This window comes from Canis lupus, chromosome 12, assembly GCF_011100685.1.
Source record: "Canis lupus familiaris isolate Mischka breed German Shepherd chromosome 12, alternate assembly UU_Cfam_GSD_1.0, whole genome shotgun sequence".
Taxonomy (NCBI): domain Eukaryota; kingdom Metazoa; phylum Chordata; class Mammalia; order Carnivora; family Canidae; genus Canis; species Canis lupus.
In genome coordinates, this window is record NC_049233.1 from 38462818 (window position 1) to 38479827 (window position 17010).

Genomic DNA, 17010 nt, shown 5'->3' on the forward strand with positions numbered 1-17010 from the left:
GACATTTCTCATGATTGAAGCTTTCCATTCAGGCTGCCTGGAAATGAAGTGAGCTACATTTGCCTTAGAGGCATTGGACTAACAGCTGAGTTATCCTACGATAGGCATATTTCAGAAGGCATACTAGGTAGAAGATGGGACTGGGTAAGCTTTTAATTTCTCTCTGAATTTAAGTTTGACAATGTCAGTGTTTTTGTTTTATTTACTTATTTTTAAATATTTTATTTATTTAGTCATGAGAGAAAGAGAGGAGGCCAGAGACATAGGCAGAGGGAGAAGCAGGCTCCCTGTGGGGAGCCTAATGTGGGACTGGACCCCAGGACCCCGGGATCACACCCTGTGCTGAAGGCAGATGTGCAATCACTGAGCTACCCAGGTACCCCAGTGTTTTTGTTTTAAATTACATTTTACTTCTCTTTATCAAAGACAAAAACAAAACAGAAAAAAGAAAATAAAAATCTACTAGAAGATCTCACAATTCAATATTAGTATTGTTATAATGGTATATCCTTCTATACCTTTTTCTTTGTGTATTTTAAGTATGCAGAAACTCCACATATACAAACTTTTTTATAAAAAAATGGGATTTCACTAACATTAAACCTGAATTTTTTACTTAAAATATAGAACACATCTTTCCTAACCAATAAACAGGTTCTATATTAAACTTTTGAAATACTGCATTTAAATTATTTCACTCTGTTCTGTGCATTTTACTTAGCCAGTTGCTGTTTTTTGAATTTTGGTTTTAATCTGCATTTTCCTGCTATTTACAAGTAACAATACAATCAACTATTTTTTTTTTGTAGAAAGTCATTAGCACATCCTTTATAAATTGCAAAGGGTTCAATTCATTTTTCTGAAATCATAAAATATAATTTTATAATTTAGCACTTATATAAGATAATTTAAAAAAAAATGACTAAGGCATAGAGATGAGGTTAACTAGTACCAGCTTGCAAAACATTTCAGATTGGCTGATGCTGTAAAAGGAAGCTCTGTTTTCTTGACTTTTAGAGTAATTGGCAATGAGTTACAGGTTGTTTAGGATCCTACTCTACCTTTTATTTAATACCACCATTACTTCTTTTGGCTAAATGTACTGATAGAAGAAAGTGTGGTACCTAGCAGTATAGTATTGTTCTCAAATGACATTGTGTCTCGAATTCTAATGGAAAGCTTTTTTGAATAGATACATTACATTGTTGTCGCCTTCACTGAATTCCTGGCCACTATGGAGAGCTCTTAACAGGAAAGTTTATATGTCGGAAAAGAGAAAAATCAATAATAAACTGGATACTTGGAATTGATTTTACCTTGCTACATCTCTAGGGAAAAGGGATTTTGCATTACAATATATATCTTATTAAGGATTGTATCATATTTGCAACATTCTTATTCTTACAGAATCAAACTCAGTAAGTCTAGTGGCTGGAAACAATTTACAAAACCTTTAAGCTTCAGTGTTTGCTTTGTAAGGATGAATTGGAGAGATGTTTGTTAAGGTCTTCAAAGGTTGCTAATATTTTTTTTCTAAAGTTCTCTCTAGAATGCATTATACTATTTTTAGGATCTTTCTTTTTTTCCTGCTTTTTAAAAAATTATATCTTGTACATGTATTTTTCCTAAACTCCACCATCTCTTTTGTCTTAAAAAAGAAAAAAAAGCTTCTATCTTTTTATGGCCAATGAATATTGTTTTACTTCACAGGTTGATATATTTCTTGTGGCCATTTCTAATGAGCTGAAATAATAACTTTCCATAATTAGGATATAAATAATTTATTTCTTTGAGAATTATGACAAAAATAGACCTACAGGTACCCAGTGGACTGAGCAAAAAGTTGCTAATAAAGACCCACGAGTGCTCATTTTTGACCTTAGGCAAGCTTTTATAGTCTTCAAATGCCAAAGGTGTTAATTAATTTTCCTCTTTCCAAGGTAGAAAATCATGCTTACTGCTTGAAGGTTCATTGCTTAATGAAATCAATGCTGCATATGAATTAATACCAGGAAGAAATGAATGCATGTAAGGGAAAAGAAAGCTTGATTAGTTACACAGCTGGGTAAACAGAGCATGGAGATGAAATGGGGATTTAAGAATTACCCCTACCATGGGATTTGCCCCTTCGCCTTATGTTTAAAACTTTATCACAGGTGAAGCCTTCTCTGAAGTTCCTTTGCTTCAGCAAATTGGCTCTTTCACTGTGTACGAAAAACCCCCTCATTATTTTCTGTGCCTCTTACAAATCCCCAAATCCCAGTCTGGTTCTCCCATAGGATGAGTAATCTGGTTACTCTCTTTCAGCCAAACCATGGCCCCAGTGTAGGCATGTTACCATCATGTTAAACAGTCACCATATCAAGGTATGAAAAATTCTTTTTTTTTCTTTTTTTGGTATGAAAAATTCTTAATCCAAATCCTGTGTTTCACTCACATTAGCTGTAACACTGAAAAATGCCTTCTGCTGCAAATAAGAAAATGCCCATCTGACAATGGGTTAAACAAATATGAGTTTATTTACTTCTACTGCTTTTACCACATTTGCTCTTCTTCATCAGGACTATTGCTTCCTAGTCACAAAAAGCTGCTACAGTTCCAGCCATCAAATCTGGATTTAAATCATTAGCCCTTATATAATTACCCTCTGTAATTATAATAACCTTTTACTTCTTTACTTTTAGTTGTGAACAGACATTAACTGAAGTTACTGTCATTATGCCAGAACTTACCATTGTATTTTAAATTAAGTAGGCTCTGTACCACCATGGGGCTTCAACTCAGGACCCTGAGATCAAGAGTCTCATGCTCTACCAACTGAGCCAGCCAGGCACCCCAGAACTTACCCCTTTTAATTAGATTAAAATCATGGTTACACATACAGGCATCAATAATGTCTGAAAATGTTATGACTATAACATTTCGTTGTGTATACTTTCCATATTATAATTCTAAAGGCAGAAAGATAGTGTTATTAGTTGATATTTTTCTTTATATAGAAAGACCCACAGCTTATTCAAAGCACCAAAAACTAACTAATTAAATAAATAAATAAAGAACTCTCAGATAATTCTGCCCTCCAGCATGGAGATATCCTTAGGCATCTTAACTCATCTAAGTGTACACACCTAGAAGATTTTTAGACATGACTGTCATTATAATTCTAATTTCCACAAAGACAAGTTCTCTGTCTTCCTTGCCATTTTATTTTTGGCACCTCAAGCCTACTAGCATACTGTATGCTGTCAAAAGAATGAATAAATACATCATTTTCCATTAATGCTTTAAATCATCTTTTTTTCCCAAAATTCACTTGTTTGGTTTATTTACAAGTTTATGTATTACAAATGGCATATAGGGCCATTTTACTTCTGCTTTTGCAGTCCTGATATTCTTTTACAGACTTATTTCTCAGAGAGTATCTAACTGCTGTGAACAAAAAACATAAAAGTTCAAGGATTTCCTGACTTTGAAACATTATGTCTACACATTTGCAATATAAAGGCAAATCTCTGGCCACAGCTCATGGATACTGAACTCATCATCATATATTGAAAATTATTTAGGTTGAAACATGGAAGGTAAGTATTCATCCTAATTTTATTGCAAATAAAAGCAGTATGAATATACCACATGTGAAGAAAGAAAATGATTTTTCATCTACTGCATGGCATGCTAATTTTCAGATTGAAAAGAACATGCATTTAAATATTCTCTTTGAAATCTTCCTGAAATACAGGAAATTGTGGACTTAAAGTAGATATGATTTTTAAAATATACTGACTGAGCATGTTCAGGCTTTATTTTTCATCCCATTTTCTAGCATTTCCTACTTGTATTCAGCTTGTCCCAGTTTGACTTCATGAAATTCCAGTGGAAACCATTTTCTTTCAAATGAGTGCATTGGAGCTATCAAGAAATCTGGAGGCTTCTTCCCCTGAAAGAATGTGACACTGAGGGGCTGAGAAGGAGCTGTGAATAATTGGCAATTTACACTTAAATATTTGTATAAAGACAAACCAAGTTTTGCCTTTCTTAACTACTATAAAAATGATACCCTGCAAACCATCAATGTGTGGCCTCACCTACCGGCAATAGTACCTTCTTTTGGAACTATCAAAAGCAAAGGGGGAAAAAAAACAGCAGAAACATCTTTAAATACACATGCAAGTGAAATAAATATTAAGGCTTGAGATTAACATGATAGTCTCACAATCTGTTTTCCATGCAGGTATTTGTTTGGGATTTTAAATTATATGTGGCATTTTGTTTAGAATTTTGGATATGGCGCATTTCAGAAGAGACATCACTATCATAACACAGTCATCATGACTGGGAACTGACCAACCATTTTCTTTCTATTCCCCACGGCAAAATATATATGTGCTCTATGAGTAGAAATTGCCTAATAAATTTAAAAAACAATTGCTAAAATTTTGTGAGGGTTTACTGCAATATAGGAACTGCCTTTGCAAAGGGCTTTACGTATATTGATTCTTGCAAAGCTCGTAGTCCAGGTATTTCTTTGTCTCCATGGTATGAATAAGAAGACTGAAGACACGTGATGTGAAGAGCACTGGCTGTTATATACTACTAATGAATTACTGAACTCAACATCTGAAACTAATGATATGTTGGCTAACTGAATTTAAATTAAAAAAAAATTCAAGTACAAGGTGATAAAGTGACTTGCCTAAGGTCACACAGACAGTAGTCAGTTCTTAATTTCTTAATTTCTGCTTGAGAGGGGTGAATCAATGCCAAGTAACTCTACTAGATACTTACAGGAAATTTGAAGTTAAAGATGAAAAGGAATTTCCCAGTAATTATGTTACTGTTATTCAAGAGGTTAGCAGAAAAAAAAAAAAAAAAAGGTAAGCAAAATGCAGTGGCCTCTCCATAGTATATATGAAATCTTCATATATTCAAGTATTCTTTTTAACAGAGATTAAAATAGCACTAATGGTCAGGAATAGTGGAGGACACAGGCATACAAAATGACAGAAATAACCTAATGGAAGCACCAAGGTGTTTGGGATAGCAGCCTTGGGCAAAACCAGACTGGAGTTGTAAAGGAGAATAGATTATGATATGGAAGTCATGTGAACCTCTGTTTAGTGCAATTTTTGCAGGTTTTCAGGCTTTGTACGGCTAATAAGTACAAATATACTTTGGGCTCTGCCAAAATTATCCTTTATGGTACAAGGCTGGAAAAATTTCACTTCCAGTTGATATCATTTTAGAGAAAGATCTCTCCTACTTAAAAGTTGAGAGAACTTGCTGTGGCTTATCGTAGCCCATGTTTATAGCAGGCTGTTCATTTTAACATTTACCGATTTTCTTGTGGGTATGCAGGGAGAAGCTATTTTTCTCAGAATCTTGCCATGTGTTAATAATATAGAATCCATGTTACTTCAGATATCACCTTTAAAAAAAGACTGATTACTAGAACAACCAGGAGGTGATTGGAGTTGAAGTAATTTCAGATGATATAAAGGCTAAATATGTAGAGTATCTTTAAATGTTCAGGTTTTCCTTCCTCACCTATATCAATCAAAGAAAACACAGTAATAACCCTTTCCTTTTTAAATATTTATAGTTCACTTCTAAAGTATCCCAAAGAGTAAAGCAAGTTACATGCAAAGTTCAGCATCAGCAGTCTGAAAATGCCCCAAAGCGCCTGGTTGTCTGCAGAGCATGGAGACTTCCCCTGTCCTGAGTGAATCAACAGAAACTAAAATAGCAAAACTTTCAATGCCAGCCATGTACTAGCTTTTACTAGGAAATCTGATGAAAACACATTCCTTAAGCTAGAGTCTTTATTGTGGGACCCAAGGAATTTAACAAAAATCCCCTCCCCCTGGACAAGCAGAGCAGGACTAACTCCATTTTGTTCTACACCCGCCACCTCCTGTATGACCCCCACATGACCTGCTTATTGCTTAAGGCGCTGCCACCCTATTGCTAGTCAGCACCCCACCCTGCTGAGCATACCCTTACGGGAAACCGGCTCATATAGGAATGTGGAACCATTAGCTGCCACAGTGTAAACCCTGCCTTTTGCCTGCCAAACCTGCCCGCCAATTCTGACCAGAATGATAGGCTAGTTCAAACAGTCACTATAGGGTAAATTGTAAATCAATTGGCCACCTGCATGGGGACAGACATGACTATGCAACTTTCTGTGTGTGTTACAATCTCATTGGCCACTGGCCCCTATAAAACTGCTATGCCTCTTAACCTCGGGGTCCAAGTCCCTGCTCTGCTGTGCCCGGTAGGCTTGGACCCAAGCTCAAGCTTGCTAATAAACCCTCCTGCGCTTGCATGGTGTTGGCTCCTTGGTAGTTTCTGGGATTCACAATCTTGGGCACAACATTTATCTTATACCTTCAAAGAGCCTACAATCCAAACATGATCAAGTCTATTAAAGCGGACACAGGCACACTTTGTTTTGTTTGGTTAAATGACGCCGAATTCTTCAGGTTCTTCTGTCAAAAAAGGTATCTCTGGTTTCTCTTCCTGGTGCCTCTTTGTGCTTGTTTCTCCTTAAGGACCAGTGCTTGGTCCCCTTTCTGTCTTTTTCACTCTCCCGTGGTAACATTGAACATTTGTACAGATGAATCTGTGTGCATATTAAATGTTAATCTTGAATCCAGACCTCTCCGTGAACTTCATTCCCAAATGTCTTTAAACCTCATAGACGTCACCTCATGGATACCTTATTGGCTTCCCAATACCAGTTTACCCAAAATGGCTTTGGTTCTGTCTTACCAAAAAAAATTGCCCTCAACATTTGCATGTCTGACAATGTTTCCAGAATGTACTTAACCTCCATAGCTCCCTTCATCATCCTGTGTTTTATTTCTCCCTTGGCTGGTCCCTCAGATAAAAAACTGGAATATCCTTTGTACCTGCTTTCTTCTCTACCTTCCATCATACCACTTTAAAATGATCAAGTTGTCTTTCACTCAAAGTATCATTCTAGTCTTCCACCTGGTTCCTCTGTCATATTAATAGCTTTATATTGTCTACTGTATTTTTTAGAAGTTGAATTCAGTTACTAGTACTACTACCTGAAGAACAGTGTCTTAAACAAGATGGCCAGGTATTTCTCTCTCACTTGAATCTGAGGCAGACAGTCCAGAATAAACACAGCAGCTCTAGAATGTCATCAACACCTCAGCTTCTTCCTATCTCCCTTCTCCATCATTCTTAGAGCATGATTTTCGTCCTTGTGCTAACAAGATGGTGGCTATAGATCCAGCCATTATAGTTGATTCCCAATAATAAAGAAAGGAGAGGGGGGGATGTAAATGGCAATATAGGGTAACAAAGTGAGCCTTTACAATACTTTCTTGGAGACTTTACTCAAAAACTTTCCTTTACATAACATTGATCACCCTGGTCTTCAAGGGAAACAGCAAAGGAGTTTTCATGTGGGTAAATTGCCACTCTCAACACATAGCTTTCTGTCAGTAAGGAGAACGGAGGAACATATATTGAGTAGGTGACAGGCCTAACTTAATATTAGCAAAGATAATTCAAGGTATTCCCAATAAAATGTAAATTTCATGAATGTGGTACATTCTCTGTTTTATTCTCTTTTATATCCCCATCACATTGAAAAATGAATGCCATATAAATAACTATTAAATGAATAAATTAATCTAGAAATGAATCTGGAAATAGTTTTTTCATTCATTCACTTGAAAAACTTATTTTTTATGTTTAAGTTACTTGGAAAACAAAGTTGTTTTTTTTTTAAAGACACAATCTTTGTCTGCAAGGATATCACAGAGTACCATCAATACTAGACAAAGTAAACAGATAATTATAATGCAACAGATATAATGGAGAAAACAGGGAAGAATTTTTAAACATGAGGTGTTATTGGAGATTCAAATGAGAGTGCATGAATTTTTAGTTGGAGGGACAAGAACGTAAAGGAATTACAAGTATTTCACTTGCAGTTGTACCTCTACATTTAGTGCTATATCTGACACAGAGTTAATGTTCATTAAATATTTGTTTTTAAAAAGAATGAGTTTGGAAGACAAAGAAAAAGGGAGGAAACAGGGGGTATGCCAGTGTATGGGAGCAGTATATACTCTGATATGGAAGGATATGTTTAGGATGTTCAGGTAAATTTGAGAGCTTGTTATGGTTGGCATATAAGGTCCATGTAGGAAATATGCAAGAACTGAGGTTACAAAACAAGCAGTGGGGAAATCATAAGAAAAAAATCTATAATAAGTAAAGGTGTGTAATTTTTAAACTGAAGTGAAAATTGACTTTGACAGATCTGAAGCAGAATATTAGCTAATATGATTTTTGTACTTGAATGATAATTCACATGGTAGAGTGGAAAATGAAGAGTGTTGGATGGCGGTGGGGAGGGGGATAGAGCCAATAAGGAGGTACAGCAACCAGTAAGCCAGAATGGACAAGGCAATGATGGCTACAGTGATGAAGTAGGAGGGAAAAGATGAAAGGCAGTCACTCCCGCTTCTTCACCTATCTTATACCACAGTTTGTCTTGCCTCTGTGGTATCCCCTTCACTATTTTTTTCCTTCCTCTTTCCAGCATTTTTTAAGGTCCATGCAAATGTTTTCTTTCAAACTTTTCTATTCTCTACCCTAAATTTGGACTAACCTCACTTCTAAACCTCTCAAACATTTTGTTGTCTTTCTTTCATATTACCTGCAATATTATAAATATGTGCTATGTTTTATTGATCCTCTAGATTTTAAGACATTGGAGCATAGGAATTATGTCTTGCTCATCTCTTTATTTTCCCAGATTTGTGAATAATTTCAAGCACTTTGTGGACAGTCCATAAATGTTTGAAAAAGAGTGAAGACAGCATGGTTACATAATGCACTATATCAGGGAGATCTGTTCTAGGATTTAGCTAGTGCTGACTCATTTGTTAGCTTGGTGACCTTGTGGAACAATTCACCTTTCTGGTCAGCAGCCTGAGTGTAGAAAGAAACCATGATGTTCTCCTTCCCTCCATTTATTTGTTTAACAAATATTTATTGGACATCTGCCTCCTGGTCATTGTGTTCAGTTTGGGGAAAACAGGCTAGAATAAAACATAGCGCCCACATTAAGGAAATTTCAATCTAGAAGAGGGACAAAGACATAAACTCTTCAGTACAAGTGACAGTTATAGTCTAAGATATAATTAAGGGCAAGGTGTGTGTGTGTGTGTGTGTGTGTGTGTGTGAGTGCGTGTGTATGTCTGTGTGTTTATATTAGAGTTCAAAAAAATGACAGAAGGAGGAGAAACATTTTAATAAGCCCTTGAGTGTGGAAGAATGAATAGGATGATGCTGTATAACAAAAGGAGAATTGTATTTTCATCAGATAAAGCAGCATGAACAAAGAATCAGACCCATAAATGAGCATAGCAGCCTGTAAGAATTACTTCCTCTGACTCCCCATGTGGGAGAGACAGAAAGGAGAGAATAGGAGAGCTTAGCAGAGGCAGTAGCTAGGTGCTAGATCATGAAAAGTTCATGGACAATGCCAAGCAATTTAGATTTCATGCTGGTGATCCCAGAAGTTTTTTTATTATCTGTTCATATGTTTTCTAGCTAAATTTAAGTACAAAGTGTTTGGATAACCATGCTTGCTGGTTTAAGGAGACTCTGATTTTTTCCTTTCATCCTCAGTTATCCCATCTAAAGATGTGAATGTTAACACATTATTAGTAAGCAGTAAATAGCCGCATTTTAAATTTCTGAATTATACTTTTATAGCTGTGTGGATGTGTGCCTGTCTGTGTTCTGATTCAAAATCTCTTCAAAGCTCATACACCACAGCTGAAAGCTCTTGCCCTCTTTTTCTAGTTGCATATAATTGAGAACTATCTTCAACCTTTGTTTTCTTTTTTTCATAATATTGAATCTTTGAAGGGCACAGGCCAGTTATCTTCTAGAAACCCCAGATATTTCATTTTTATGATTGTTTCCTTTTTGATTAGATTGGAGCTAAACACTTCTCAGGAAAGCTACATAGATAATATACATTTATGGCATTTTTATGTTTGTCTCATTTTTCTTTTTACTCTTCTCCTTTAAAATAGTTTTAAAAGTCTGCCCATACTGCTACATATAGCTCAGTTTCTCTGCTTCTAAGAGGAGTAAAGTGCTTTTCAGTGGGCTTTCTGTCTCAACATATCACCTGTCTGTGTCTGCAGTGATGGAGAGTCAGGCTGCACCCAGCTCATGGTGATCAAAGAAGACAGTGGGTGAATATCTGTGTTCTCGCCCCCAGGACATGGTTTTTAGGAATAGGAGTAACATGATCAGACGTGTTTCTGGAAGGTCACACTTGCACCAGTATAAAAGACCAGTCACAAGAGGAGAGAGTGGAGGCAGGAAAGTAGTTAGGAGACAACATAATTAAGGAGAGATGGGGAAGGGCTGGCCTAGGATAGCTCCAGTAGCTGTCACAGTGATGAGGGGGCACTGAGGGACATTATGGAGACACAGTCAACACAACTATACTTAAAGGTCCTCAGCATTTGGGAGAAACTCTCTTCCCTTTCCCTTACCTCCCAGACTCCTATGTGGTGTTGAAAGGAAACAAGTATGGTAAATGAAATGTTTACAAAAAATGAAGAAATAAAATTAAATTCCTTAGTCATTCACATAGCAAGGCTTATTTTAACTCTAGGGGAAAAGAATGACTATGGCAAAGCAGGAGCATGCGGGAGAGTGGGCTGGCAATTCACAGTGCTTCTGGGACTCACAGCGAAGCTCGAGCCCTGGGTCAAGTCTAGAGTTTGATTTCTTTTGAAAGTCCAATTATTGCTTTACCTCACATATCCCATGTGTCAAGAGGCCAATTCGTAAAATTTTCCCAGAAGAAGTAAAAGAAAACTACAGGGGCGTAGTAGTGAAGAACATATTCTCGAGGAGTTCAAAGTGGCAGAGTGGGAGGTGCCAGGAATCTGACTCTCTGACTGGATAACTATTACAGTGGCAGCATCTGTCTGGTGTGACTACTTTGCAGCTCTGGAGTCTCTTGAAAGCTTGCAATCTCTAAGGGAAGTCTTGGATGGTAAACTGCACTGAATTTTGGTCAATTCAGTTCTTTGGGCAGCAGCAGCTCCCTATCCCCCACACCACAGCCCATCCCAGGCAGCCGTGGGAGTGTTCACAAGTTTACATGTAGCTTGCAGGTATCAGGGTAAGCAGTAGAGATCCTGTCCTCCAAATATTGGGGGTCTGTTTTTGCCTTGCTGATTGATGCTTCCGGTTGTGGAGATGTCAGCACAGAGATGGGCAGATATTATTGCAACCTTCACCTCCGTGGTGGCAAACGTCTCTTCTTGATGGTAACTTTCACAGGATTTGAAGATTGAGCGCCAGGTTGGTTTTTTTCACCTCTTCATTTTTCTTTTCTTCTTCTTTGGTATCAGACAATTAAAGATTAGCACATCCAAAAGCAATCACATGGGGTACCTGGGTGGCTCAGTGGTTGAGCATCTGCCTTTGGCTCAGGTCGTGATCCGGGGTCCTGGGATCAAGTCTCGCATTGGGCTCCCTGCATGGAGCCTGCTTCTCCGTCTGCCATTCTCTCTGCATCTCTCATGAATAAATAAACTTTTTTTTTTTAAAAAAAGCAACCACACATAAAGGAGAGTTTAGAAAGTAATTACGCATGTCCAGGGAAAGTTTTAGGCTCAGAAAAGACCTGTCAATGTATCTAATGTCACTGAATTATACACTTAAACATGATTAAAATGGCAAACCATATGCCATTTTATATGTTATCACAATTAGAAAAGTAGGACATATTCTGTAGAGCCTCAGAGTCTAGGTGCAACCCTGGCCCTGCCATTCACCAAATGACCATAACATGTTACTTCTGCCACCTGTTCTCATATTTGTCAAGTGGAAGTAACAATATTCCCTGCCTTATGAGTTATTGTGTGGGTTGATTAAGATTAAATATGTAAGGCACTGAGAACAGCCTCATCCATTGTAAGTGCTTAAAAAGAGCAGGGAATTGTTGTTTTTCAGAGGTAAAAGTCAATAAAACTGCAGAAAAAAAAGACAATTGCTAACAGTTTAAATATTTTTAGTAGGGATTTTTTTATTCTACATTCCTATGGTAATTGTCTTAAGACAGCTACCTCACACATAAATCAACTTTAGACATTTTTTTTTCTCCTGAGAAAAGGTCTAACCATCACCTGTGTGTAGAATTGAATGTAGTTTTTATTCTGTCGCTCCTGGTATCTCATGACTTTGTAATATTAATTTCTTAATGTAACATTATTTTTTTGAATCGGTCTTTGTGGAAAACATTTATCCACATTCTGAACCTCTCTGAACTTCAACAGCATAGCGTTTTCCAAACTTAAGATTTGTAGCTTTTCTAGTAATAAGACAATAATTATTTTTAAATAATAAAATAAGATCATTATAAAGTTTGTGCTTCATTATCATAATTCTTAAGTTTTAGGAGATCTTTGTAAAAGAAAAGTCAGTCTATTAGGATGTGATAAAAAAAAAATCCAGGTTATGAAAGTGGGTTTACATGTCACAGGTCTGCTCTGAATCCAGGCTTTGTCATTTAAGACTTCTATGTCTTATTTTTTTTAAAGATTTTATTTATTTATTCATGAGAGACACAGAGAGAGAGAGAGAGAGAGAGAGAGAGAGAGGCAGAGACACAAGCAGAGGGAGAAGCAGGCTCCATGCAAGGAGCCTGAGGTGGGACTCGATCCCAGGTCTCCAGGATCACGCCCTAGGCAGAAGGCAGGCACCAAACCACTGAGCCACCCAGGGATCCCCAAGACTTCTATGTCCTAAAGGAAATTATGTATGTATGTAAAGCTCTAAAGTAGGCTGCATTATTTATTTAAAAAAATTTTTTTTACAAATATCTGTGAATTTTCTCTGAAGGAGGATTATGCTTCCCTAACCTAATAACACCATGCTTAGCCACATAGCTTAGTTTAAGAACCGGCATCTGGTTTCTCCATGTGACACAAGGAAGCACAATGTTCTAGATACAAGCTGCTTCTGGTGTGAAGACAAAGTGTAGCCGGGCTATAGCTTGCTTAGAATGTACACTTGGTATGAGTAAAAATTAAAGTGATGGTGATTTCATAAAACAAAAAACATAGAATATAGATAAAAGAAAATCAGGCTGTACAATACTAAAGGTGAGGATTGTCTTATGAAGTTTTTTTTTTAATTTCAGTTTTATGTGTGTGTATGTATTTGTATCAAGATGTGATGGAAAATGTATTTCTTACTGTGCATTAGTGAAAAAAAATTGAAAAACAAAATGGGGTTTTAGAAGTCAGGAGGAATTGTTTCTATTTATAGTGCTACTTTAGAAGGCAGAGTGGGATTAATTCACATAATACAAGGTATAAAATAGTCTGTGCATTTCAGGCAAAGCTGTATTTTTAAATTCAATTAGGTCATTGAGTCAATAATTAAGATTTACCTCTATGTATTGCAAATGCAGTTCTCTACCCCTCAAAATGTAATAATTTAGTGTGCATTTGTTCCTTGGTCTCAACTATCACATGCAGTTCTGGGGAGTCATATTCTAAGGAGCAGAGATACTACTTGTTCCAGAATGGCTCTGAGGGTCTTCTACTTGGGCCACGCAGAGAGGGTGTTTGAATGGGAAATGGAAGGTTCCAGCTGACTTTGGAAATTCATTCCATCTCTTGGGTCCTAGGATTCTGTAGGTTTATAGGCTTCTAGCTTGCAGCAGGGAGCACATGAGGGCTCGTTCTCTCATTGACCTTCTGCTCTCTGTTACTTCACATTATTGACACTGACTCTTAGTTTGGTTTCACATCTTGATGGCACACTATTTTCAGCTGCTTGGCAGAAAATGCCAGTCCCTTGTGCATCCATTTTCCACTTGTTAGTTATTTAGGACACGACTAAATTGTATGAAGCTCAAGGGAGAGAATTTAAGGAAAGCATTCAGCATGAGGTTGACATCGTGGTAAAACTAGGGGACTGGAAATCAAAGAAGGCTGGCCACTGATCTGGACTGGATCACCCACTTCCTATGCACACACGCTGTGTGTGGCACTGGACGGGGTCTCACCTGGGGATGACTTGTCAAGGAACTGAGACTCGGGTCTCCCTGTAGGTGACCTACGGCGTCCCTGTGACCTAGTTTCTTCTCTGCCATGCAGGCCTGGCCACCTGCATCTGGAAATAAAAGCAAAGTGCTCAGCTGTGCTTGGAGAAAAACACAGAAGCAGATGTAGGTGGGAGGGATTCTATTCTTTATATGAGCATCTTCACAGCAAATCTAGTGTCGTTGCAGGTCCCATCATGCAAGGGAAGGTGCAGTGCAAGGCAGAAGACTTACTGAGGGGCCTAGGATGTGCCAGACCCTGGATGAGCTCAGCAGGTACAAAAAAGAAGGGAAGCTGCGTCCACCTTGATGGATGAGCTTATATTTAGGTTGGAGAGTTGGGTCCAGAAATAGAGAATTTCAGCATCATAGGGTGAAATCTAAAATATAGGTGTATATACAGTGTTGATGAAGGGTATGTAAGTAGAATTTGAATAGTCTCTGGTAATTCCTCCAATTTCATTTAAAATGGATATTCCTTTCCCTATTTTAAGATACCAAAAAAAAAAAAAACTGTTACTAAATGAAATACCTAAGAAGTGTAAGTAATTAGAGTCACCTGCATGTTTGGCTAAGCTAGCATCAACTTATATGGTTCTAGTAGATCTTAATCATTACTTGTAAAATATGATGTTTTATTTACAGATTGATATATTTTATTACATACACAGCTGTCCCTATTATTCTTCTCAAACACGGCACTTTGTGAGTGAAATAAATGACTCGTATACAGTTTTCTACAACTAAAGATGTCTCACAAATATAAGTACATTTTGTTAAAATTCTGCACCTGTCTCAGACTCAGAAGAACAGAATGTCCAAAGATTATGTAAAGAAAGCCTCTGAAGTACAAATACTTCTAACTGGTGAAAATGTAAGCTCCAAAATGGGGTACCTGAATGGCTCAGTCAGTCTCAGGGTTGTGGGATTGAGCCCACGTCAGGCTCCATGCTGGGTGTGTAACTTGCTTAAGATTCTCTCTCTCAGGCATGCCAGGTGGCTCAGTTGGCTTACCGTTAGACTCTCAATTTCAGCTCAGGTCATGATCTCAGGATCCTGGGATCAAGCTCTGTGTTGGCTCTCCACTCTGGGGAGTCTGCTTCAGGATTCTCTCTCCCCCTCTCTCTCTGCTTCTACCTCCACGCTCTCTCTCTTTCTCTCAAATAAATAAATCTTTAAAAAAGGAAATCCCTCTCTTCCTCTGCCTCTCCCCTCTACTCTTGTGCTCACTCTCTCAAAAACAAGCAAACAAACAAAAAAAAAACAAAATAAAAAAAAACCTAGTAAGCTCCAAGAAAGGCAAGGATTGGAGTCTTTTTCCCTTCTGTACCTCAGCACACAGAACCATGCTAGGCACATGTTGCTGCACGATATGTTGTCTAATGACTGTTTATTTCTTATAATTACAAGTTGTACCTTAGTATTATTTTAAATTAATACACACAGTTTTACTTCATCTCTGGACATGTAAAGATTTATTGCCTGGAATGATGATATTAAGTGGTACAAATTTCAGGTCTCAAATTTAGGTGTTCACCAGGTATGGTATTTAGCATTTTAACCACAGTTTATGTTATATTATTATAGGTCTCCTTATTCACATTCTTATTCCAAGGGAGTCCTTCTCCCTTGTTCCACTGAGACTAGCTAGTGTGTATCATATTTAATGTCTTTCAAGTAAAAAAGTCAGTTGGGGGTAGGAGGGAGGAACTCATGAAACTATATTCATACTCAAAGATGCATTTCTGGGAAAGTTGAGAACAACATTTAGCCAAACTTATTTTCAGGAAACTATAGCAAAAGACAGCTACAGAACTTTGAATAAAATAAGCTGAAATCTAAAGAAAATTAAAGGTGGAATGAGTGACAAATGAAATATACATGCCATCTATTCTGACAAGGAGGAAATGATACAACTATCAAAAAAAATGGGAAACAAAGAGAGGTTAAATGAAATGATATAATTAATTTCCAAATCTTTAATTATCGAGAATCAAAAAATATCAATTAAAATTGATAAATACATTAGTAGACATTTAAAGAATATACAAGTAAAGAATGATAATACTATAGATAGAATAAATTTGGGTAATGAAAGGAAAAGAGATAACAGTTTTATTTTTGCTTTTATTTTTGTTTGTAGGTCATGTGGACATGTTCCAAGAGTCCATCAAGTGATGCAAGGATAAAGACAATGTGGTATATACATACAATGGAGTGTTATTTAGCCTAAAAAAGGAAAGAAATTCTGATACATGCTACAATACGGATGAACCTGAGGACATGCTAAGTGAAATGTCAGAAAGTAGAATGGCAGTTACCAGAGATTGAGGGAGGAAGGGAGAATTATTATTTAATGGGTATAGAGTTTCCGTCTCCCAAGATAAAAAGAGTTCTGGAGATGGATAGTGATGATGGTTGCACAACAATATGAATGTGCTTAATGCCACTGAACTGTACACCTAAATATGGTTAAGAAGGTAAATTTTCTGTTATGTGTATTTTAACATAGTTAAAAATAATAATTAAAAAATAGTTCTGGGGATCCCTCGGTGGCGCAGTGGTTTGGCGCCTACCTTTGGCCCAGGGCGCTATCCTGGAGACCCGGGATCGAATCCCACGTCGGGCTCCCGGTGCATGGAGCCTGCTTCTCCCTCTGCCTATGTCTCTGCCTCTCTCTCTCTCTCTCTCTCTCTCTCCCTCTCTCTCTCTCTCTGTGACTATCATAAATAAATAAAAATTTTAAAAAATTAAAAATAAAAATAAAAAATAAAAAATAGTTCTGGAACAGCTTGATAAATATCTGGAAAAGGATAAATTTGGATCTATATTTCTTACCATGCACTTGAATAAAATCCAAATGGATCAAAATTTAA

General features: G+C 37.1%; 1 long non-coding RNA gene across 1 annotated transcript; it reads left to right on the forward strand.

Moving 5' to 3' along the window:
• The first annotated feature begins 316 nt into the window (after window positions 1-316).
• Window positions 317-16679, forward strand: LOC119874277. The gene is made up of 3 exons (XR_005367441.1): window positions 317-376; window positions 2308-2366; window positions 16278-16679. It is a non-coding gene; the product is annotated as an uncharacterized LOC119874277 (long non-coding RNA).
• Window positions 16680-17010: the final 331 nt, after the last annotated feature.